The 26,289-nt window shown below is 33.0% G+C and overlaps 4 pseudogenes across 2 annotated transcripts; 3 read left to right on the top strand and 1 right to left on the bottom strand.

The window, feature by feature from the left end:
- Position 1: 1 nt before the first annotated feature.
- On the bottom strand, positions 2 to 1,864 carry LOC150032521 (malonyl-CoA:anthocyanidin 5-O-glucoside-6''-O-malonyltransferase pseudogene; annotated as a pseudogene). The gene is made up of 2 exons (XR_016524505.1): positions 948 to 1,864; positions 2 to 630 (listed from the first exon to the last, which is right to left on the bottom strand). The product of XR_016524505.1 is annotated as a malonyl-CoA:anthocyanidin 5-O-glucoside-6''-O-malonyltransferase pseudogene (transcript).
- A 1,141-nt stretch (positions 1,865 to 3,005) lies between these two features.
- Positions 3,006 to 7,788, top strand: LOC150032522 (uncharacterized; annotated as a pseudogene).
- Positions 7,789 to 8,287: 499 nt separating this feature from the next.
- Positions 8,288 to 11,121, top strand: LOC150032523 (uncharacterized; annotated as a pseudogene).
- Positions 11,122 to 14,189: 3,068 nt separating this feature from the next.
- Positions 14,190 to 18,620, top strand: LOC120089726 (monodehydroascorbate reductase 3, cytosolic pseudogene; annotated as a pseudogene). The gene is made up of 2 exons (XR_016524921.1): positions 14,190 to 14,298; positions 16,690 to 18,620. The product of XR_016524921.1 is annotated as a monodehydroascorbate reductase 3, cytosolic pseudogene (transcript).
- The last annotated feature ends 7,669 nt before the right edge of the window (positions 18,621 to 26,289 follow it).

The following is a 26,289-nucleotide window of genomic DNA, read 5'->3' on the forward strand; positions in this document are numbered from 1 at the left end:
AAAGTTCTTGAAGACCTTTAGCAAAAACCGCAGCGAAGTTTTCCATAACATCCCTCTTCGCCGTCCACCCAATCTCCACGCCGCCGCCGTCTCGGCTTTCGGAGATGCAAACTGCTCCCGTGGCATCAATGGACACAACTTCGACCTTCTCTGGCGTCCCCCAACCGAAATCCACACTGTACACCTCAAATTTCGGCGATCCAGCGGTGGAAATCGGCTTCCAATTGTTTTTTGCACCTTCCGCTATCAACGAAACCCAGTTTTCGGCGCCATTTAGAGGCCCCTCTTCTTCCAAGCTTTTGATCATATCCGATATCACCTCCACGGCGGCAACTACTCCCTTTTGCCCAACCAATTTGGCCCTCTCCAAGGCGATGCCTCGGACGACCACGCAGTTTCCGAAGTATGTCACCGGCAGAGGTGGGTCCAGCCTCCCTCGGGCGTCCACCGACATTCCGAAGGCCCTCTCGCCGTCGGGTGGGGAACCGTCGGCCACGGAGGTGCAGACCCATGTGTACGCCATCGTCACCGTGAAGGTGGAGACGTGGAGCGGCGGGTGGGTCGGGGTCCGGTGTCTGAGTACAAATTGCTTGAGTTTTTGGATATTTTGGAGATTCAGCTTGAATGTGCCTTTGAAGAAAAAATGCATCAGTTTCATAATTTGGCATTTATTTTCTGAATGTATAATATTGATTTTCTTAGTAGAAATAGGATTGAACTATTCGGTACACATTCAAAATTACCAACACACATTCCATATGTCACTAACTGTGGAGCATATAACATTATGATGATTATTATTATTTACTTATTGAAACAAACTCATACTACTACACTATTACTATTATTATTCGAAAATGGTAAAAATGTATTTAACGTCTAATATTCCTATTTACGAATATATCGAAAATGATTATAATGCAAAGTTTAAAGGTGAACGGAACTACCTCGGAATAGATCCGGCGGAATTGTGACGTCAAAACATTTTAAGCTTCTGTTGTTGGGCCCTCCCATGGCCAACCAAGATTTTAAATATATGGCCTCAAGTCCCGCCGGATCGGCGACCACGCTCCGATCGTAAAACGGCATCGTCTCAGCCGCTGGAGAAACAGGCTCACCTCCCGCAACCAAATTTTTACACAATCCCGCCCACGATTTCACGAACGAAGTCGACGATCTCCCGTCCAGAATCGCGTGATGGGCAGTTATTCCGATGCTAAATCCACCCTTCCCAAACGAAGTCACCTGCACCGCCATCACCGCCGCCCGCTCCTCCTCCACTGCAAGCTCCGCCACCAGAGGCCGAAGCTTCGCCTCCTCACGCAACCCATCGCTGACGAGATGGTCGAAGTCGGCGTCGGATTCCGCCACCGTCAGCACAACGCCGTCGCCGGCGGTGGTAACGACGGCCGGTTTGGGGGATGTTTCCGGCCAGACGATTGCTCCGGCGAGGGGAAGGTAGTGTTGCAGGACGCGAGAGAGAGAGTTTTTGAGGTTTAAAAGAATGGCGTGGAATGCCGCCGGAGATTTGTAGAAGAAGAGGCGTTCGACTGGAGGGAAGCGGAACCAGAGGATGTCGAAGAAGGTGAGTGGAAGAGAGGCCGGTACGGCGGATCCCGGCGGAGGAGATATCGTGCAAATCTCGAGGACCTTGATGGACCCATGATGATCTTCCGCCATGGAAATATTGTGGCATCTTTTTGAGAAGGTTGTTTGTCTCTTTATAACATTTGATTGATAAGTTAAAATAAATTTGTGAATTTGAATAAATCACATATTTTCAAAAGAAAAAAACTAAACTTACCCACTTTATATTTTGATTCATAAACTAATAGATAAGGGGAAAGAAAATTATTCTATTAAGTTGTTAGATTTTGGAGTTTTGTTTCTTGAGGATTCAAAACATTATAAGTTTTAATTTTTATTTGATATATAAATCTCAAAATGTAATATTTTTTAATTTTGTATTTTGTGTTTTGTTTCCATTTGTTTCAAGCTTCAAGATTTACGCTTTTTAACTTTGATTTTTACATTAAATATTTATATTCAATCATTGGTGTTAATGCCTACATAATAAAATTAATTTTCACTAATTTTTTTTGTCATAATTTAATTTAATTAAAATTTTTCACATCATAATTTTTTTTTTTGGAGATTTTTATATATAGAAAAGTGGGTATAAGTATTTATAATTTAGAGCAAAAAAAACTAAGAAACTTTTATAGCCCAAACCAAATCCAAAAAGGATGCAAAATTCAACCCAAACGCCAAAAAAAAAAAAAAAAAAAGGGTACCCCGACCCGAAACCTAGTCCAACCACGATTAATTGCGATTTTCTCTGAGGATTTTTCCTCCAATGCATGATGCTTCATCTCCTCTAATCCTCTCCATTTCATCGTTCTCTCAAATCAATTTATTCTTCTTCTTCTTCCATCGATGTTGCGTCACCTTTTTTTTCTTCTATTTATGTCCTTTTCCATCCGCTGCTTCATTTCCATCTTCGTCCGCTACTTCTTGGTCCTCTTCTTGATGTCATGCTTTAGTATATAAAGAAGTACTTGATAGACAGTGATAGACACTATCACTACCTATCACATTTCATGGTTTGCAATAGATAGTGTATATCGCTGAGTGATAAAAATCTACCAATGTTCATTGAATGGTAATAGTGAGTGATAGTCAATGATAGAATATAGATTGATAGTTGTATGTTTAAACAAGTGGAACAGGAACATGAACATCAAACAATAATACAAGATTAGATATTAGAAGAAATTCGGGCTTTAATGTCGGTTGGAAAAAGTGAAATCGGATGTATAATATCGGTTTAAAAAAAAAAACAGATCTTTAATGTTAGTTTTAAACCGACATTGAAGATGGGCTTTAATGTTAGTTTAAAACCGACATTAAAGGTGTAATGGTTTTTTTTTCTTATTTTATTAAATAATATATCCCTAATATCGCGTCCTTCTCGATTTCTTTACACACCCAAACCCTATCTCTGTATGCGTCGTTCACCATTCTTCTCACGTCGGATCTCCTTCACCTTTCTTCGCTCGCTGTCGATCGTTTTTCATCTTTCTTTCCTTGTCGTGGCTCGTTCTTTACCTTTCTTCGCTTGCCGTCGATCTCCTTTCAGTGTCCGTCGATCTCCTTCACGCCGTCGCTCGCCTGTGTCCATCGATCTCCTTCACGCCGTCGATCTACTTCTCTTCCGTGTCCGTGAGAGAAGTAAGAATACATATATTTTGTTCTCAATCTGCTGTTCATTCTATAACCCTATATATTACTGGATTGGTTAATTGTTTCCTTTTTTTTTTTTTTTTTTTTTGTTATTCCAATTTTCTGTTTTCTTTAGTTAGCTTCCTTGGAGAATTATGAATTAATTGTTCCCTACGAGCATTGTTAATACTCATAAGTTGTCAAAGGAAAAGTAATTATTGCATCTCCCAAAGAACATCCAATAAAATATGAACAAATAACAATATATTTGTGTAGCATTCAAATCAATTTTAGTGCGTCCCAATGGTCGGTGTTGTCACTTCCATCACTTGATCAAACTTATTCCAGAAGATAGTAATGACCTTATCATCACCTAGGTACTTCAATTTCTTTTTTCCTCCTTTCTCTAACTCTCTCTTTCTCTACCGGTAGTGTAAATTTTAAACCTTTGTTATGTATTATTTGTGTTTAAAGCTCCAATTTTACAAATTTATAGTTGTTCATGATTTCTATTTCTAACAAAATTGTGTATGGGGGGTCTACAATCTAGTCTTTAACAATATTTGTTCTTATGATTATGTCTTAAAATGTTGAAGTAGGTGGAGGGTTATTCCATGAATGGAAAATTATCACATCAGGAACGAATATAGGTGGACATTTGATTGACTGGGGGTTTTTTTGCACATTGGTTGTCCCATGATGTTTTTTTATAAGGTTCATAAGAAAGTCACATTTAGATCTTTGTGGGATGTATGCCTCCGAAGCGTACATTCATAAGAGATTTCATGTTAAAGTTTTTAAAATTGTATGCCAAGTCGTGTGATTACTATATACCATCTCATGCTTTTTAAGTAAAACCTACCTCTTTCATAGTTCATAGGCTCTTCTTTTGTTGCATTCACATCCTTTTGTTCTTCATTTTTAATTGCAGCCACCTTGTAGCGTTATTTTTCACTGGAATGGAGAGATGAGAGCAAGAAAGTATACTATCATCCTGATTAGAGCAATTTTATTATAACACCTTGTGAGGTCTCACGTCTTGTTTTCTTCATTTTTCTTGTAAACACTAATTTATACGTAACGTGGTTAATAGTTCATGCTTACCATCTTCATATGTTACCGTTTAGAGTCCTTACCTCCTATTGACTTTAGCTTAGAATTCACTGCCAGTTTTTGAATTCTGAGTATAAGCCAATGACTGCATTGGTTTTGTGTTGTTGTGTGGTGTTGAGTGAAGTTTTTCATTTGTTAGGTTCAAGTTTGACGTGTAAGGCTAAATTTTGATTCTTATGAATTTGGAAAGAAGATAGGAAGATTACATTGGACGTGTTTTAAGAAGGTTGACAAGTGGAGAAGGTGCATCCAACACAAAAAGGACTTCATAAAAACATTAATAACAAGGACAAGGTAATATTTATAAGATTCTTATCTTAAAAGTCTAGTTGTTCTAAATTTGTTTGATGTTGCATATTTTACAATCATAATTTTATGCTTTTAAATTTCCCTTATTATTTATTTATTTATTTATTTTGTAGATTAAGTTGCATATTTTACAATCATGGATAAGTCATGGATGAAAATGAATAGAATGACAGTTGAGTATGGTTTAGGGGTTGAGGTGTTTATTAAAAATGGTCTACAACATTCAAATATATTGAATGTCATGAGTTGTCCATGTTTGAAGTGTGTTAATGCAAAGACTCTAGATGTGAACCAAATAAGAGAACACTTATTTTTTAATGGTATAGATCAAAGTTATCAAACATGGATTTTTCATGGTGAATCATTACCAATTAAGAGAAACAATGAAAATGTGTCTACTAGTAAAAGAGACGAAGCTGATGAGGATAATGTTGATGTTGATGACACAATTGGAATGTTTGAGGCTGCATACAATAACTATTTTAGTGGAAAATCCGATAATTTTGAAGAATTATTAGATGATGCGAAGAAACCATTGTACCCAAATTGTAAAACTTTTTCCAAAATATCTACATTGGTAAAGTTATATAATTTAAAAGCTAAATTTGGATGGAGCGATAAGAGTTTCACTGAGTTGTTGGAATTAATTCATGACATATTACCTAGTCCTAATGAAATTCTAACTTCTACTTATGAAGCAAAAAAGATGTTGGGTACTCTTGGAATGAAGTACGAGAAGCTTCATGCATGTAGAAATGATTGTTGCTTGTTTAGAAAAGAACTCTCTAATGCAAATGTATGCCTCATTTGTGGTACGTCAAGATGGAAGCTTCAAAAAAATTTAAACGAAAGGACTAAGAATATCCCAGCAAAATTCATGTGGTATTTCCCCCCAATTCCAAGATTTGAAAGAATGTTTCGAAGTAAAGAAACAGCAAGTTTATTGACGTGGCATGCTTAAAAAAAAAAAAAGAAACAGATGGTTTATTAAAACATCCCAAAGATGCCCTATCGTGGGAAAAAATAGACAATTTGTGGCCAGAGTTTGGGTCAGAACCTAGAAATCTTTGTCTTGCTCTTTCGACAGATGAGGTAAATCCACATGGAGATCTTAGTAGTAGATATAGTTGTTGGCCAGTGATGTTAGTGACGTACAATCTACCTCCATGGTTGTGCATGAAGCGAAAATTTTTTATGTTGACTGCACTAATATCTGGTCCTAAACAACGGGGAAATGCCATAGATGTTTATTTAGCTCCATTAGTAGATGACTTGAAAAAACTTTGGAAAGATGGGGTAGAATGTTACGATGCATATGAAGAACAACGTTTCATGCTTAAAGCCATTTTATTATGGACCATTAATGATTTTCCTACGTACGGTAACTTGTGTGGTTGTACGGTTAAAGGATATCATGTATGTCCAATTTGTGGAGAGAATACTTCATCCACTTATTTACCAAAAGGGAAGAGGATGGCATATCTCGGGCATCGCAAGTTTCTACCCCGCCATCATCCATATAGGAAACAAAAGAAAGCTTTTAATGGCGCACAAGAATTAGAATTTGGTCTAGAACTATTGAGTGGGGAAGAAATTCTTGCAGAAACAAATAAGTATCAATATTCATTTGGTAAGAAAAGTATTAAAGAAAAGAACAGTGGAGATAACACTTCAACTTATTGAAAGAAAAAATCTATTCTTTTCGAGTTAGAATATTGGAAGTATCTTGACGTGCGACATTGTTTAGACGTGATGCACATTGAAAAGAATGTATGTGCAAATCTTATTGGCACATTGCTTGATATTCCTGGTAAAACAAAAGATGGAATAAAGACTCGATTAGATTTGGTGGAATTGAACATTAGATCAGAGTTAGCCCCTCAAGTAGGAGAGAAAAAAGAATTTTTACCTCTCGCATGTTATACATTAACACGAGCTGAGAAATTGAACTTTTGTAAGGTACTATCAGAAATTAAAATACCTAAAGGTTATTCATCGAACATTCAAAGTTTAGTGTCGTTCACAGATTTGAAACTTTACGCACTTAAGTCGCATGACCATCACGTTCTTATGCAACCATTATTACCTGTAGCCATTCGTGATATTTTACCTAAACATGTAAGACTTGCAATTACTCACCTATGCTTCTTTTTTAATGTTATATGTTGCAAGGCGATCGATTCATCTCAGTTAAAGGGTATGCAAGAGGATATCGTTGTCACTCTATGCCTCTTAGAGAAGTATTTTCCTCCATCATTCTTCACAATAATGGCATACCTTGTAGTGCATCTCGTAAGAGAGTTGAGTTTTGTGGACCTGTTTATTTGAGGTGGATGTATCCTTTTGAACGATACATGAAAGTGTTGAAAACTTATGTACGAAATAGAAATCGACCAGAAGGATGTGTTGGAGAAAATTATATTGTTAAAGAGACTATAGAGTTTTGTTCTGAATTCGTATCTGGTGTTAATTCTATTGGGCTAAACTCATCAACAAAGAAAGCAAATTCAAACATTGATAGAGCACTATCAGTTGCTTCTTTTATCAGATCGAGTAAGGATGAGTTGGATCAAGCTCATCTTTATGTCCTTCAAAATGTAAATGATGTGCTTCCTTACGTCGAGTATGTAGATCTTCATCTTATTCTTGTTTTAGGTTACTTGATTATTCAATAATCTACTAACTTTGTCATTTATAATAGGCAACATGTGGATATTTTGTCTAAGCTCAATTCTGGTAAAAATAAAAGTAGAAAGTGGCTTCAAGAATAGCATAATCGTACATTCAGTTGGTGGTTGTCCACACGGGTAATCTTTAGAGACCTACTATTTGATGTATAATTAAATGTTAACTACTAAAATATTATGAAATATATCGTAGATTACACTAGCTCTCGAAGTACCCAAAAATTCCATATCGCCTTCTTTGAGATGGATAGCTAATGAACCTTATCCAACTGTGGTAAAATATTCTGGTTATGTGGTCAATGGTTACTATTATCACACAAAGAATCGCGATGATGTTAGAAAGGTTCAAAATACTAGAGTTAGTATAACGACTACCACAATGCAAGTCTCTAATGCTAAGGATAAAAGACCCTTCATGTCAGATATGACCTTTTATGGTGTAATACAAGAAATATGAGAGCTTGACTATCATGGATTATTATTTATTTTATTCAAATGTAATTGGGTTGAGAATAGAACTAGAGTCAAAACAGACGAGTTTGGGTTTACTATTGTGGACCTCAATCGTATTGGACATAAATCAGACCCATTTATTTTAGCCTCTCAAGCAAAACAAGTCTTCTATGTAAAAGACCTCGCAAAACAAGAGTGTGGTTATGGAGGTATGCAAAGAATGCCCAATGTTGATACATTTACTGAGATTGATGATACAACATCCACATACATTAGACATGACTGTGAGGGTCGATGGGTTGATAAATAATGTATTAAACATGGTATGTCATTTACTATGGTTATATGTATTTAAATATTAAGATTATATGTTTTTTTATGTGAGTAATATTTTTTTTCTTTTTCAGATTGACATGGAAACTTCAACAAGTAGAAGTGAGGATGATAGAAATATGATCCCACAAAAATATAGTAGAATAAGTATACCACGTGACCTAACTACAATGTCTGAGTTGGCACAAATAAGGACATCTGGGCAACGGTTGACCATCGATTATAATGAACATGGAAAACCGGTTGGATCTGGCACAAAGAAGATGCAGAGTTATATAGGAGTTTGTGTTCGACAACAAATTCCTATAATGTATGATTCTTGGAAAAAAGTTCTAAATCATTTAAAAGACAAATTTTTTGATTGTGTAGCGGTATGTGTTCTAAACTTTTAATTCATGTGCATAGTAGTTTATTAGTTTATTGTTTAACTACTTTTTTTCATTGTGCAGATGTCGTTCAATGTGGACTCTAAGTCCAAACATTATATACTAATGTCTGCATCTAGGAAGTTTCGGACTTTCAAGACAATATTGACTCAAAAGTTCATACTTCCATTTAAGAATGAATCTTCGATCTTGCAATTTCCACCGCAACAATATTCTCTTATAGAGTAAGATCATTGGACATCGTTCGTCAACGAACGATTGAGTGAAAAATGGGAGGTAAGTCATTCACAATAAATTACATGTCAACATTATCATTGTTTTGATAGGTAACTTCAACTAGATTTGTTGTACAGAAAATCAGTCATGTTAAAAAAGAAAGATGTGCGAAATGTGTATATAATCACCACATTTCTCGGAAGGGCTATGCGAATCTTGCCCAAGAATTAGTGAGTTATTCGACTTAAATTAAATATTTTATTCTAATATATTTATGCTAATTAAATATGTATGTTCATGTAGAACCTATCGAATGACCCTTCTTATTGGGCGACTTTATGGAAAGAAGTAAGAAAAGGAAAGAATAATGAATACTTTGATGAAGTTACTTGAGAATGTGCCAATCGGATTGTAAGTATATATTATGCAAAATTTAAGATGACATATATATAAGTTTAAGATGATATAGATATTGTGTGAAAATTGTAATATGTTTTACAGGATAAATTGACTGAAGTTCATGAAGGTGAAGATGTTCTCACCGAAGCATTGGGTACGGAAGAACATTGGAGATGTGTTAGAGGAATGGGTGATTTTGTTTCCCATTCTCAATATTTCAAATTAGTAAAACCAAAGTCTTCTATGAGCCAAGAAATTGAAGGAGGCTCTAGTCAAAAAATTGTTCAACATGGTAAAATGTCAAGAGAAAGAACTAACAGCAAACAATCTCATCAGTCCAAATTATCTGTTGGAAGTGTTGCACTAAGTGCATCTGAAGAAGATACTGAGAAGATATCTAAAGAAGATACTGAGAAGATGTCTAAAGAATATTTAGAGGTAATTTATTTATTGTGACTTTTAAATTTTAATCATATTGTACGTGCTTAACCATGCATGACATAAGTTCTTTAATTTGTTAAGGGGACACCATGCCACTTGACTATAGGAACTGTAGATAATATTGTTGCAGTAGCCACAACATTTGATGATGATGTGTCATGCTTAACTGTTAAAGTTCTGATTGACATTGTCATTGGAGAAGATTTGCCTATACCAATTCCCGTGAAGGGTAAAATAGAATGCTTAAAGCAAGCAATGGGCAACTTCGTAAAATGGCATCGTGAACTTGTAGTTATGGGTGACGAGAAAAAAGTATGTTTCCTTTTCAGTTTATGAGTTTGGTTATTTATTATTTTTCCTACTTTGAATTTTTGTAACTTTGGTTATGGTAGGATCATTCACCAATTAAGAGCTTCAGCCAGTCCTCCAAATATGCTAACGCTAATGGTACTATCAAATTATTGAACGAACATGCCATGCATAACATGAACGATGTAGACATGATTCGTATCTCTTTGGACGAGCATATATTTGGAAGAGACAAATTTATTTATTTAGGTCATGATGATTTGCTCCAATATTGCAATATGGTTGAAATAGGCTACATATGTATTTGGACATACATTGCGTAAGTATTACTGATCTAAATTCACTCATGTATACTTTGTTTCATGTTGATAAATAATAACTTTTACTTTGTTTAGGCATCTTTGGGATGAATGTGGTCGTGATATTACAAAGAAGTTTTTTATAATTGATCAAGCAAGAATATCGCCACACGTGAAGTCTCAAAATATTCGATCCATAAATTTAGCCAATCAACTAGAATTGGCTAATTTAGACCAAATAGTCCTCATTCCATATAAATAGGGTAAGTAAATTGTGTTTATGTTATGGCTAATTTGTATTATACACGTACTAATATTTCAAAATTGTTGCTTATTATAGTTATCATTGGATATTGATTGTAATCAATCTACAAGAAAATTGTGTTTATGTTTTGGATTCTCTTCGAAGCAAGGTTCAAGAGGATTTTCATGGAGTTATAAATATGTAAGTGTAATTGAACTTTCTTAGCTCTTAATTGCAGTATTTATGTTTAACTAATGTTTTTAAACTATTTAGTGGATTGAAAACATGGCAAGCAAGCACGATCTCCAACACTATCAGTCTTCTCCAAAATGGAAACCTGTAAAGATAAATTTGTATTCATTTTTTAACAATTTATGTTCATTCGACTTCTTTATAACAATTTAAAATTTTTGTTTTCAACTTTATATGCAGTGTCCTCGTCAATTAGATTCTGTAGGATGCGGGTACTATATGCAAAAGTATATACACGAAATAGTGCATAATCCTACTACTCCCATTACTAGCCTCGTACGTAAATTATTTATTTTTTATATAGTGCTAGCTTTAATTTAATAAATGGACGTAAACTTATGTTGAGTTTATCTTTTTTTTTTTTCTTTTTGTAGTTCAATACAAAAGATGCATATACGCAAGGAGAGATTGACGTAATTCGGACCCAATGGGCAAGTTTTGTTGGCCGATTTGTGTAAGGATGTAATTCTTGTTTTTTTGTCTCAATAGAATGTAAATGGTAGCTTAAAATGAATTTGTGGATAGGTGGAAGACATGATCTGTTTATTATTGGAAGTTGTATTCTGGTATTGTGATTCTTGTTTATTCATGGAATTAGTACTACTTGATATTTGTGAATGAGAGAAATGATGGCTTTGGTGTAAGTATTCTATGAAAGTCTGGTTCTGGTATTGTGATTCTTGTTTGTGGATAAATTCATAGGTGGAAGGCATGATCTGTTTATTATTGGAAGTTGTATTTATGGTATTGTGATTCTTGTTTATTCATGGAATACTAGATATTTGTGAATGAGAGAAATGATGGCTTGGTGTAAGTATTCTATGAAAGTCTGGTTTTGGTTGGCTTGGTGTAAGTATTCTATGAAAGTCTGGTTTTGGTATTGTGATTCTTGTTTGTGGATAAATTCATAGGGGGAAGACATGATCTGTTTATTATTGGAAGTTGTATTCATGGTATTGTGATTTTGGTATTGTGATTCTTGTTTATTCATGGAATTAGTACTACTTGATATTTAGGAATGAGAGAAATGATGGCTTTGGTGTAAGTATTCTATGGAAGTCTGGTTTTGGTATTGTGATTCTTATTTGTGGATAAATTCATAGGTAGAAGACAAATATTGATGAGTATATGTAATGGATTGGAAATATTGATTCTTGTTTGTAGATAAATTCATAGGTGGAAGACAAATATTGATGGGCTCGTCATGCAATTTTTTTATACTATTTAATATAAAACAATGACGGACATTTCCTGACCCAACACGAGACATATAATGTCGTTTTTAAATTGATTCGGCAACGAAATTTTTAAAAAAAGGATAGATTCGGGTTTCAATGTCGGTTAAGAATTTCAAAAATAGGCTTTAATGTCGGTTACAACCGACATTAAAGACCTTTAATGTCAGTTGCAAGACTTTCAATATTGAGACTTTCAATGTCGGTTGCAACCGACATTGAAGGCTGCAATATTGGTGTTACTGAAGGCCTTTAATGTTGGTTTAAAACCGACATTAAAGGTAACCGATATTAAAGGCCTTTAATAATACTAACTTTAATGTCGGTTGCCAACCGATATTAAAGCCTTTTAATGTTGGTTTAAAACCGACATTAAAGGCCGAATTTCTTCTAGTGAATTTTAAATAAAGTGACTTGAATTTTAAAAAAAATATCAATAGAGGAATCCCCGGAGACCTTGTTTCCCTAACTGGAAATCCTTGCCCTAATTCCCGCCTTCAAATGGCGGGAACGGGGGTGGGGATGGGGTAAATTCTACCCATGGGGCCAGTGACGGGCCCCCTTGCCTCGCCTCGGTCCCGCTGCCAATCCTAGGCAAGATATCATGGAATTTTTAGAAAAAAGATGTTATATACTGTCAATATATCGGTTGCCCCCGTTGTCCCCTCATATCTCTATCGGTTCCACGATTTTGGCCATATTTCGACGATATATTGTCAATATATCGCGATCTTTTTTATCTTTGATGTGATGAGAACAAGTCAAATGTGCACAAATGTAATCCTTTTGGGGAGGTAAGACTTACTCTTGACCCAAGGATATTTAGGTAATATCACCCATAGAGATGATGTTAGAAAGACTAAAAGAACTTGTTTAATTAAAAAAAATGAAAGTTTTGAAAACTCCACAAGTTTTTAAGGATTTTTTTTAACAATAAAACAACAATTTTCCTCCCTTACTCACACAATCCTCAACATGGTATCAACAAAGTATTAGTTTTGAATTCAATAAGAAAAAAAATACAAGCAAAGATAAAATAAGTTTGTACAAAAAATAGATAAGGAGGAATCCAAATTAGTCAAAAAATTACCTTGCATGTGGGGAAAACATTTGAAAATTAAGATTGCTTTTTAAATATTGAAAACTACCCATTACATATTTAAAGCATAGGTACTTTTCATGTTTGGAATCTTCTTCGTCTCTATTTACTTATTCTTATATATACAATAAAATTTTAATTTTAGTTCCAATATAATTTTGTTAAAATTTAAAATTAGTTAAATATTTCTAATTACATTATTAATTACATCTGAGATAATAGATTCTCTCACATTGTCTACGAATTTTTATAACAGTATGATATCGAAATCTACTTTGAATTTTTATCTTTTGAAACAATTGATTTTACCTAAAATGAACTTTTAGTTTAGTCCATTTTCACTTTCAATGTATTTTTAAAACATCTTTAAATTCATTTTGAAACGTTTTCTTTTAAGAAAAATAATTTTAAAATTTATTTGTAAAAAATACGTACAATCAAATGAGTTGTCAAATACCCTTGCAGCTAAAAAAAAAAAAACTAAAATATAAGATCTCATTTAGTTTTCTATTTTTGAATATTAAGCCTAATATAAGTTGATGAACTTGTTATGCTACTTACTTTTTTAACAACATTGTCAGATTAATAAGTCCAAATTTGAAACTAAAAACTATTAAAAAGAAGATTTTTTAAAAAAAATTTTGTTTTATTTTATTTTTTAAAAATTTTGCTAGCAATTCAAATATGTTTTTGATAAAGTAAAAAAAATCATGATGAAGTTACTATATTTTTCTAAAACATAAAACTAAACGATAATCTAGGAATGATTTAGATATAAAATTACTATAGTTTTTACCATTGCTTATATTATGTCTTGTGGTAAAAAAAAAAACCTCACGATTAACATTTAACAATTCAATTACTATAGAAATAAAATATATAATATGACAAACATAATTCACTTGTTTTATACATGATATCTTAGACCAAAAAGTTAAAGGTTCAAATCCTCCATCTAGTCCAACTAAAAGAAAGAAAAAAAAAAACTTGTCAAATAATATTACAAATCAATGGGGAAAGAAAAACAATATGTTTCCTTGCAACATTGATAATACATTGAAAAAACAAACCATTATAAAGAAAGAAGATCACCATTTGCATCTTAATTGTTGGCAACTACATTCTTTCCTTCTTTACAATTCATTTGGATACCTTTCTTTATGATCATCCATTGTTCTTTCACACTTATTGTCTTATAAAAAGAGGATAGGTCTATATCATCAATGTCCGAGCTAATCTCTTCTTTTAATCTTCTGCAGCTATTGTTCTCTTTTTTGATCTTCAAGTCCAATAAATCCCAGGTACACACTCTCTTGTTTTCTTTTTCCCCACCTAAATGCTTTGATATTCAATAATCAAAATTCATCGTTGGTTCGAAAAGTATTAATTGATTCATGATGTCGATATAAAAGCAATTCGAATTTTATTCTATTGTTATGAAATAAGATGTTCACTGGGCAGGGTGAGGAATAGACCGTAAAACTACCCCATTTCAGTTTTCTGATCCCACGAAAACTTTTTCATGATCAGGTGGAGATTCTTCCTGAGGAATTAGATTCTTGTATGAAACATTTTTCCCTTTTTTTTAGTTTTAAGAGGCAATAAGAATATTAAAATAAAAAAAACATTCCTAGATTGGTTTTTTGAAATTTACAAATATAGCAAAAAAAATATTAAATCTAGTTTTTGTTACTTATTATTCCAATTTTACCTTCATTGATGTTTAAGCATGTCTATGAGTCTTATTTTTTATATACTTTATATTTGATATATCAGTCTGCCAAATTTAACCTTCATATACTAAGTTTATCTGTGAACAAGTATTCATGCATTTTTTTTTAAAATTCATGGGCTCAATTTGAATCCTTATTTGCTTGTTTCAAAGTAATGTTTTTATAGTATATTGTCAACTTATAATGGTTTCAGTTCTTTTTCTTGGTAACTATTATAAATGAATGTTTATAAACTATTGATACACTAATACCTTTGCGCTTGAAATTGAATTTTGAATAGGTGCTGATATACTAATATTACACATGAGTAAATATATTTTTAAGAAGTACTGATATACCAATAAATGTTGATATACTACTCATACATTAATGTAATACGTGAAAATTAGTTTTCAACGAACATTGATACATTATTGATACATTATTGATACATTAATGCTATACTTTAAATGAATTTTGAATCAGTGTTGATAAACTACTAATGATACACTAATAATATACTTAAAATGTATTTTAAATGAGTGTTGTAAAATATGGTACATTACTAATATACTTAATTACATTTTGAATGAGTGTTAATATGATACTGATATATCAATATTATACTTGGAATAGATTTAGAATGAGTGCTAATATATTACTGATACACTAATAATATATTTGAAATGGATTTTAATGACTATTGATACATCATTGATACATCATTGTTATATTTTAAATAAATTTTGATGAATGCTTATAAACTATTGACTTATCAATGTAGTACTTAGTATTGTATTTCGAATAAATAATAATAATAAATAATAAATAATAAATAAAAAAAATCAAATTTAAACTTTTTGCTATATTTGCAAATTTATAAAGTTGTTACTAAATTCAAAATTACACATATGTTTCTTTTTGTTACCTATTGCATTTTTCTTAATTTTGATATCTATTAAATGAATTATTTTGTACAAAAATCAATTGAGGTGATTCTTCCCCAGAAATATCTATGATTAATTTACTACAGGGTGGGATATTCATTTAAAAATTCTTAAACTTCATAACATACATACATATATATACATATATATTATATTAGATTATCTAATTATATAGTTCAAATATTCAACCATATCAAATTATCTAGGTCACTAGATAATACAATTCATTAATTCCTTCTTTTACTTTCCTCGTCCCTGTCTAAACAAGGATATCTCACTTTATTAAGGACAAATTTACATGAAAAAGAATACTTCGTGATTTCAAAGCTTAAATCGATAGACTAAAGTAAACTTACTTTTGTTAAATTATAAATATAGTCCTTGAATTTTCAAGATTGTATCTAAAATAGATTTTTGAATTATAAAAAAGTGTGAAATAAGTCTTTGAATTATAGAAAGTGTCAAATAGTTTGATAAAATTTAATAACATAATCTAATAAGTAACTTTTTTTTCTGTCTAATTAAAGATTCATAGTCTTATTAAACATAAACTTAAAAGCTAAGGTCATAATATAAGGCTCGCAAAATTACATGAAATAGATATTTGACATTGTTTATACTATTATAGTGACCAAATGTAAAATACAAAAGATCTAATTGACATTCTTTTGGAAAAGTAAAAGATGAAGTAGACACAAGCTGTTCTAATATTTGAACTTTTGGTTGATGTATTACGTCTTAACCAATTAAGATATGATCAGATTCACATCAAGAGATACATTACAGTTAAATTGAAAAGAAATTAAATCAAATAGTTGGTTCATAGTGAATTTGATTTCTTGAAAATTGTGCTCAATCAAATTTTAGACTGATAGCATAGATTATGAAATTAAAATAATTGAAGAATATTCAAGTAACTCATTAAATGTCCAGAAATTTAATAATTTAGGATGTTGTTGATGAAATGTTGTTATTAAGAAGTATGAACAATAGAAGTAAGAGAACGGGAAAGTGTTTGTGTTGCACGTTGTAGGAGACAGGAACATGGGGCAGTTCATTTGTTCAAGAATGGCAGGAATTTGGGACAGAATAGACCAAAAGTTGAAGTATTACAGAGACTTTGATGAGAACTTGGGTGTCCTTCAAAGATTAGCAAGAGAACTAAGCATCCAATTAGAAGAACTGGAGGAGAGGTCGAGTTCCAAACGAAGCGAGGAATGGGAGGAGAAGGTAGAGGAATTGATCGAGGAAGTCGAAGATATCGAAAAATCAATCAGAAAATGGAAGGTTTTTACAGTTGCTGTTTATCTCTATGGAAGGGTGGTTGTAGAGAAGATTGATGAGGCAAAAGAGCTACTTGAAGAAGGGAAGTACTACTTTCCCAACTGTTTCAAATATTTGATTCTTGGAGGGGGAGTGGCAGCAGGATATGCAGCAAGGGAGTTCGTTAGACGAGGCGTGAAGCCGGGGGAGCTTGGTATAATTTCGGAGGAGTCAGTGGCACCGTATGAACGTCCGGCGCTCAGCAAGGGATGTCTGTTTCCGAGGAATGCGGCGAAGTTGCCGCAGTTTCATGTGTGTGTTGGGAGTGGAGGGGAGCGATTGGAGCCCAGTTGGTATGAGGAGAAAGGGATAGAATTGATCCTGAGCACAAAGATTGTAAAAGCAGCCCTTAATTCCAAAACACTCACAAGTGAAGATGGTACAATTTTCAAGTTTGGAACTTTGATCATTGCAACAGGTTCAGGGGTTGTAAAACTGAGTGATTTTGGTGTAAAAGGAGATCAAGCCAAAAATGTTTTGTATTTGAGAAATGTTAAGGATGCTGACAAAATTGTTGAAGCAATGAGAGGAAAAAAGAATGGGAAAGCAGTGGTTGTTGGAGGTGGATACATCGGACTTGAAGTTGGAGCAGCTTTAAGACTCAATAATTTGAATGTCACAATGGTGTATCCTGATCCTTATTGCATGCCCCGGCTGTTTACGAAAGAGATTGCCGAATTCTACGAGCGCTACTACACGTTGAAAGGGATCAAACTCATAAAGGAAACATCTGTGATCGAGCTCGAAGCCGATCCAACTGGAGAGGTAAAGAAGGTGAAGCTTAAAAATGGGAGAGAGCTAGAAGCTGACATGGTTGTAGTTGGGGTTGGAGCAAGACCTGTGACAAGGCTATTCCAAGGGCAGCTTGAGATGAACAAAGGAGGGATCAAGACCGACGGGTTGTTTAAAACGAGTGTCAATGGCGTGTATGCGATCGGGGACGTTGCTTGGTTCCCAATGAAGATTTACAATGAACTGAGAAGAGTTGAACATGTTGATCATGCAAGAAAATCAGCAATGAAAGCTGTGGAGGCCATCATGGCAGAAGGCAAGGTTGTTGAAGAATATGACTACCTACCCTACTTCTATTCACGCGTTTTCGATCTATCATGGCAGTTTTATGGAGACAACATCGGAGAAACGACCGTGTTGTTCGGAAATAGAAATCCGGCAACGAAAAAGCCAAAGTTTGGGTGTTATTGGATCAAAGATGGGAAAATAATGGGAGCTTTCTTAGAAGGAGGGGATGCTGAAGAAAACAAGGCCATTCAAAATTTAACATGGCACCAGCCAAATGTTGATGATTTGAGAGAATTGAAAGAAAAAGGTCTTTCTTTTGCTTTCAAATTTATGGATTTCCAAAGGACACAAGCTGTCTAAACTAGACATCTCAAGCAAGATCCAAATACTGCAAGCCTGCAGTTGCATTTGCAAATACTTGTACCTTTTTTTTTTTCTTTTTTCTTGTAAATATATGGGTGTGTTTGGTGATTTCAAAGGTTTGCTTTTGTTTTGTTCATATTTATGGTCATATTCTATTTCAAAACAATAATAATGAGGCTAAATATAGCTTTTAGTCTCTAATGTTTATGTTTTCTAGAAAAAGAAAAAGAAAAAGAAGTCTCTGACGTTTATGTTTGAGTATTATTTCAATTTATGGCATTGTTGGGATTGATTTTGAACACATTTCTAATAGTTAGTAGTCTTTCTTATACTATTTCCTCGGTAACTAAAATAAGAGAACTCATTCCCTTGGGGTAAAATCAGAGTTAAGATACAACTTTCTACTAGAGTGAAAAGAGTTGTTTGAAATAGTTAGTTTACAGTTTTTAGAGTTGTTTAACTGAATAGAACAGATATTCTGAGCTACGTACGTAATAGTTAGAGGTTAAATCAATAACCCATACTCTTTTTCTGGTGATCCATAACGCATAGTCTTTTTCCGCTAACAGCTAGAACATATAATACCCTTTTCCCGGTAACAACAATTGTGAATGAAAAGAGTTGTATTAGAAGTTGTGTAAAGAGTGTATCATCATCAGTAGTTAATCCAACCTCCCTTGTAATATCAGAGTTATTTCAAACTCTAGTAAGGATATGGTTACCTGTATAGTAGAGCTATTTGATGTATTTTCTCTTTTTTTTTTAAGAGTTAGTTCACAATCTATTAGTTATTCTATTTCCCGATAAAAGAGTTGAGACATAAAAGACATTTATTCTGAACTTCTATAATAGAGCGGATACTCTTTCTTTCTCTATCTTCGGTAACGGAAGGAAAACATATTCTTTCTCAACTTGTAATATTTGGATATTCATTCAAAAGCATAGTAAAATACGTTCTTAATATTTTTAAATCAATTTTGATTGTGTGAAAATTGTGTTTAATGTAGTTATATAACGTCAAATAATATAACATATTCCTAAACTTTGTAATTTGTTTAAAATTACTCCAAAGCTTTCTAAAGTTTCATTAATACCTTTAAACTTAAAAATATGTTCAAAGATACCCTAACGACTATTAGTATTTGATGAAAATTATCCGAAACCGTTAGTACTTTGTTTAAAAATAAAACTCTGAACTCTCAAATGTTTCACTGGTACTCCAAAACGAAAAAGAAAAAAAAAAAAAAAAAAAACCTTTCTGTTAGTACATGAAAGGAACCATTGGTACCTGGCTTTTGGATATTTGAGAAGTTGCACTAATATGAATACCCTTGTCCATTAAAAAAGGTTGAAAAATTCTCTCACTGTTAGCTGATATTATATTGAAATCGTTTATCTACATCTTATTTCATCTCTCTTCCATTTTCTTTCTTTCGTATGCTTTAATATATAGTCTAAAAACTTTTCTATTTTCCCTTTCTTCTTCTATACTCTCTTTTTCCTTTTCAATCTATGGCATGATGCTTTCCTATTTTTCCTCTTTTATTTTTCTTCTTCTCTTCTCCGATCTCTAAAACTACCCCATTTCAATCAAAGTTATATATGATATATCATGAAGAAGGGATAATATAACAAAACCATTAATAGACTTAGTTATTCTATTTAACATTTAGATTGCATTAAGTATAAACTAAGATCCAAGGTTATTTTATGTAGCATGAACAATATGTACTAGACATACAAGTAAATCATGTTCGAGTAATAACCTAAATGGTTTGTAGTATATGGATAAAGTTGAGTGCCTTATCCTGGTGACACTACAGATATGGTTCACTTTGTAAACGTTCAAAGAGTTGTGAGTGTTACAAACGATGTGATTTAAATCGTTCATATGGAGACATGTGAGTGGAGGTATCCTATACAAAAAGTTTGAATAAGACTAGGCCGTGAAATGATTAATTACTTTTTGTAATATCGTTAATTGAAGAGATTAACATTTCATAGGATGACTATAAGTAATTTGACCTCAATCCTGAGTGAGTAATGAACTTTTGTCTATGAGGGCAATTCTTTGATTTGTATGGGTGAGAGTGACTCATGTCACTGACTCAATAAGTCTACCATTTTGAGGATGTGTCAATGGAAGGGAGCTAGGAACATAGCTACACAAGATGAAATTTGCTCCTTTCTGTTTCTAGGGTAAGTAGATGACCCTTAAGTGCTTACTCCGAGTCTTGAAGAATGGGACATTCCCTCTCATTGGTTGGAGAGGGATTTGTTTATGGTAGGACCATAAATAGGTTATTCATTAGAGGATCAGTGAGACTTAAGGAGTAAGAGGTAATTATAAGAGTAAAACGATAATTTGACCCAGCTGTAATTACCAGTAATTCATACGAGCAATTCGTGAAGGGTTGAATTACTGGTAATGGTTATATCTATGGACACAGAAGTATTCTATAGTGCTAAAAGTGTAGTTATGAGTCTTTAGTGGAGTGACCCTTAATTAATGAATGATTAATTAATTTAATCTCGTATCATTATGGGGCTTCTGATTTATAGGTTCATTAGGTCCCTTTGCTTGTTCATTAAGGATAAAACAAGAATAAATTAGTTTTGGAATACTTTGAATTGGTCAAATTAAATAAAGGAATGTAAATTAATTGTATGAGATGCAATTAATATAATGTATATGGATACATTATAATATAAAGTTGATTTTGAACTAGATTCAAAATTAAACTCTCTCTCTCAATATATAAATAGGGTTCAAATACTAATGATATGAATGAGATTCATATAAAAACTACTGATTAAAAAGTTAATGTGAATAAAATTCATATTAAAATTATAGGTTATATGAGAAAAGTTTATTTGAATAATCCAAATAAAAAGTTTATTTAAATATGAAATATCGAAGTAAATATTTGATTATTTAATCTAATTAAATAATTAGTTTTTTAATTAAATTTATAAGCCCTAAATTTTCCTTATGAATTCAGTAGTATGGAACATTTTCTTTTCCAAGTGAAATCTCTGCGTATATGAAAGAGTGAAAAAGTGATCCTTCTAAGTTTGAATAGTGTGGTGAAAGGTAAATAACTTCGTAAGAAGTTGAAAAATCAGGGAAGTACAAAAGTTGGAGGGAATTTCCAATATTGGATAAGTCAAACCTAATTGGGAATTCCCTAAGTGTGTACAATTCGGGTAATTAGATGGAAGTTTGAGAATTTTCTAAAGCATTGTTAATTGTGTTAATCAAATAAAAAGGGGAGAACTAAAAACTAGTATTTGAAAGTTAGGAAAAGACCAATTAGGTGTTAAAAGGAAGAGAGAAGAGAAATTAATTGAAGTTAGTAGGATTTTTATTAAATTACTTGGTTAAATTTTAAGAGAATTAAAATGAATTTATTTGAGTGTTTAAAATAAATGAAAATTCAAAGGAATTCTCTTAAGTGCTTAAATGAAGCGAAATTAAAAGGAAATTGGTTAGAAGTTGCAATTGATTAAGGAATTTGGGTGGGAACTAAATTAAGTGGTTAATTGTATTAATGTCGGGGTTAGGCATGGATTAGTGAGTGTAGTAGGCTGAAGCAGGAGGTGGAGTCTGAGGTGGCAGGGATAGATGTCCTAAATCTAGTGTATCTCGTAGTTTGTAGTTTTGTTAACACAAATTATTTATCTAATAAAATCATATGTATTTTATTTGATATTTAGACTGCATTAATTCAATCCAATAAACTAAGATCCAAAATTATATGATGTCACTTAAACAGTATGTGGTTGACATACAGGTGGTTCATATTCAAGTAATAACCTAAAAGGCCTGTAGTAAATGGATGAAAGTTGAGTGTCTTATCCTGATAACGCTATGGATATGACCCATTTTGTAATTGTTAAGTGAGATGTAAGTGTTAGAAACTAATGGAGTAAACATGCATAGTACGGAAGCAAATAGAATCATTAAGCACTCTAATTCCATTAATTTGAGTAACAAGCATGCAAACTCAAAGTTTCCAACAGTAGGGTTTCAGTTTGAATACCTTTGATGATTTCCACTTGTTTCTTGCAATCTCCACGAAATTGATGTTAAATTCTCACAGTAGACCACCAAGAAAGTCTTCTCTACTACACTTAGGCTTTTGATTGAGTGGTGGAACTCCAATTGAGAGGGTATTTTGGATTGGATTGGAGAGTTAAATCAAATTTTCAGTAGAAATTCAGTAATTGATCTTTCATCTCCCTTCAAATCCCACTGAAATCTTAAATATTTAAACAAATTAACTATGCAAAACTGATTAATTAACTATTTGACACTTTAAATAATACTAGATTGGTGGGCTAAGTGTTTAAAATTGGAAAATCCACTATAGATTTGATTTTGGGATAAATCCATTAAAAAATCAAAATTTCAATTTCAATTTTATTTTATTTTATTTTTTAACATTATTAAACTAAATACAATATAAATTCAATTTCTAAAATTGAATTTTAAAATTGAAATTGATTTAATTAATAATTAATTAAACAAATTTAATTAATTAATAATAATTTAATATCAAATATTAAATTAAGAAAACACTTAATTCAAACACGAATACTTATTTGTGTAATCAATATTTAAAAACATCTAACTCTCAAAATACATTTAATTTTAATAAATTTAAACGTTAATTATATCAAATATAATTATCCAAACCCTAATTCGAATTTGAACGTTTCAAATTTACTCAATATTCAAATCTAAATTTTAATACTTTTATGAGCTAGTAGAGGGACTTAATGTATCTACAGATCATGAGTTCTGATGATTTGAGATTAATTGACTAAATTCTTTAAACCGAATTAATCAATATTCATTAACTACCCAGACATACCACTATAGCTCAATAATTGCACACATTCTCACTATATATTTTTGTCCACTTGATTTAATCATAATCAGTAAGTCGATCCTTCATAGGTCATTCGTATTTACAACTAGGTCAAAATTACTATTTTACCCCTATAATACATCTTACTCCTTAAGTCTCCACTGATCCTCTATTGAACAATTGGTTTATGGTTCAACCAATAAACCAAATCCCTCTCTACCATGAGAGGGCGGGGGCCCTTTGTTCAAGACCAGGAGTCAGTACTTAAGAGAACAACCTATCTATTAGGATTGGTGTCCTAATTCTCTCGGAGTCTCATTGTTTTGTAAAGATACACATTGTTTAATGAATAAAATAAGTGTTATTTAATACTGGCATTTACTCATATCCAATAAACAAAGCTCCTTAGTTATCTAATATGAACTTAAGCATGTATATGTGATATACAAGTTTATCATGCCTTAAGTGATAACCTAAATAAGTTTGTAGTATAAGGATTAAGGTGGATACCTGATCCTTGTGACACTACGGATACGACCCGCTTTGTAGAGGTTTGCAAATGTTGTAAACTACTATAGATGGTAGATTCTAACCATTCATGTGGACATGTGCGAGCAAAGGTGTCCTATACAAAGAGTTTGTATAAGACCTAGACCACGAGATAACTAAACTCTATATATAATGTCGTTGATACTAGAAACTTGCATCTCACCTAAACGACCATAGGTGACACGACCTCAATCCTGAGTGTTTTAGGAACTCCTACCTTTGAGGTCGGTCGTTTGATTAGTATGGATGAAAGTGGCCAGATTGTCAACTCAACATGCCTACCTTGTTGGGGACTTTTCTGATCTGGGAGCTGGGAACTCAATCCACAAGATGGAATTCATTCCTTTCCCGAAGCAAGGAAATAATCTTATTTCCATTGAGGTCGGTCGTTTGATTAGTATAGATTTGACTGTAAATGTAATGTTCATTCATGATTGTGATATGAAATAATCTTATTTCCATTGCTCATGAAAATCTCGGATTCGATTTCCTTCAATTGGTATCAGAGCTAGGTTCTCTTATATTCCAAATTACAACTCTAAACTGAACTCATTTTACAGTCGCAGTGGGTTTCTGTATTTGTGGTTAATCGTTTTCTGCATATGTGGTTGAGTTGATGATATTTCGGGTTTAAATTTCCTTTTGTTAAAGCTTTCGGTATTACAAAGTGTTAATTGTAAGAGCCCCTATGTTTTTGGGCGAAATTAACTTTGCAATCATGTCTGTAATTCAAAGAGTTTGAGTTCATCGAGTCATTCATGTTGAAGCTTTGAAGCATAGAGATGCGGTTCTCAACGAAGAAGAAGACCAAGCATTGGTCGGATCGTGTAGCCTCAGGTAAACGATCGTTGGGATTTAACTAAATGATCATTTAGATTTTTCTAGATGTTCGTATAGTATTTTCTAAATGATCGTTTCGCTAATGCTAAACGATGGGGTAAATCGTTTAATCTATCGCATAGCGTTGGTTGCTCGATCGTGTAGACGCTGGAGGTAGACGGTCATAGAGGAAGCATGCGATACTCGTCGTTTAGTAAAAGGCGCACGCTAGACGATCATGTAGTTAGCTTCATCTCTTAGTTACTACTTATGTGATCGCGCGAATGTGATACGGAGGCACTAGCTAAGCGATCACTTAGGTGATGGTGCTTCACGGCATCGTAGTCGTTTAGACAATCGTGGAAGGCGGGCGTTGTGCAGAGCGCGCTAAGCGATCGTGTACTTCAGGCTTCATCGCTTAGTAAAGGTACACGATCATGTAGTAATAACTAAACAATTATTTAGATTTTTCTAGACGGTTGTATAGTAAATGCTAAACAATCGTTTAGCTTTAGGAGCGCTGGTAAGCTATAGAGCAAAGCATTCTTTTTATCGTGTAGATGATCGCAGGGTACTTAGTACACGATTGTTGGAGAAGCGATACTTTGCCCGAGTAGTTCAAGACCCGGTTCACCTGTTTGAACCGGAGACTCCTTGTCTTTGTAATAGTTGGTTTGATTTTTGTGTTTTTAAGGCAATTTTACCTGGTTCATTAATATTGGTTGTTTATACATGTGATGTATGGTACTTATATGCCAAAATGTTTGTCATATAGTTAAAACTCATCTTAGGTTGTGTAATTATTCGTGCATCGTGTATTATAAATGTTATAATCAAGCATGAAGAAATTACATGAAAGCATGAGCATGTATCATGAAATATAAGAGTTATATTTTACATGCAGTAAGCGTTATCATGCATCATCCTTTTATTATAAATGTTATAGTCTAAGGGTGAATGGAAGCATGTTTTGCTTGTTTCATTGTGGTTTTGTATAAGCGTTATAGAAAAGAAGTAGCAATGAATGGATAATGCATTGAGCATGACACTTATGCTGTTTATAATTGTTATGAATGCCTTGCATGTGTTAGCTTCCCATTGTGGTTGGTTTCCGTTTATAAGTGTTATAAAGGAAATTAGACCTAAAATCAATAATTCAGAGTTGCATGCGGACTTAGGGTGAACTCAAGTTTTTTAAAATGGTTTTAAAATTGGATTGAGATAGACCTAAGTTCAAGTGGTTCTAAAGAGTTTAGTAACCTAGATTAATCTTTTAAAATCGATTTAATAGGATTAAATTGGTTGAGTAAAAGATTAAATTTGTTGTAAACCTATCTATAAGGGACCTTTTGTCTAAGGCGGGTTCTAGCTAGGCTGGGGTTCTTAAGTTGACATAAACGTAACACCCCTACCTGGGAACCTACCTGGAAAGGTGAATTAGATAGATTTTCAACAAGCATACGACAATTTGGTCAAAGATTCCGTTAAAGAGTTTAATGGATGATGATCAAAAGTTGTTCAACTATCCAAGGTAAATATTACTCTAGTGCAAACCTAAAAGTCACTTAGTTAAAATCCTTAGTCGTGTTTTTTCTAAGTAAGCTAAACCCTAGGTTATAAAATACTCAGTGGGAGGAAGAGGCGTATCAGATATGTATATGATTCCACTCACGTTTCTCCCTGTA

This window comes from Benincasa hispida, chromosome 11, assembly GCF_027475165.1.
Source record: "Benincasa hispida cultivar pf3 chromosome 11, pf3_genome.v1.1, whole genome shotgun sequence".
NCBI lineage: Eukaryota > Viridiplantae > Streptophyta > Magnoliopsida > Cucurbitales > Cucurbitaceae > Benincasa > Benincasa hispida.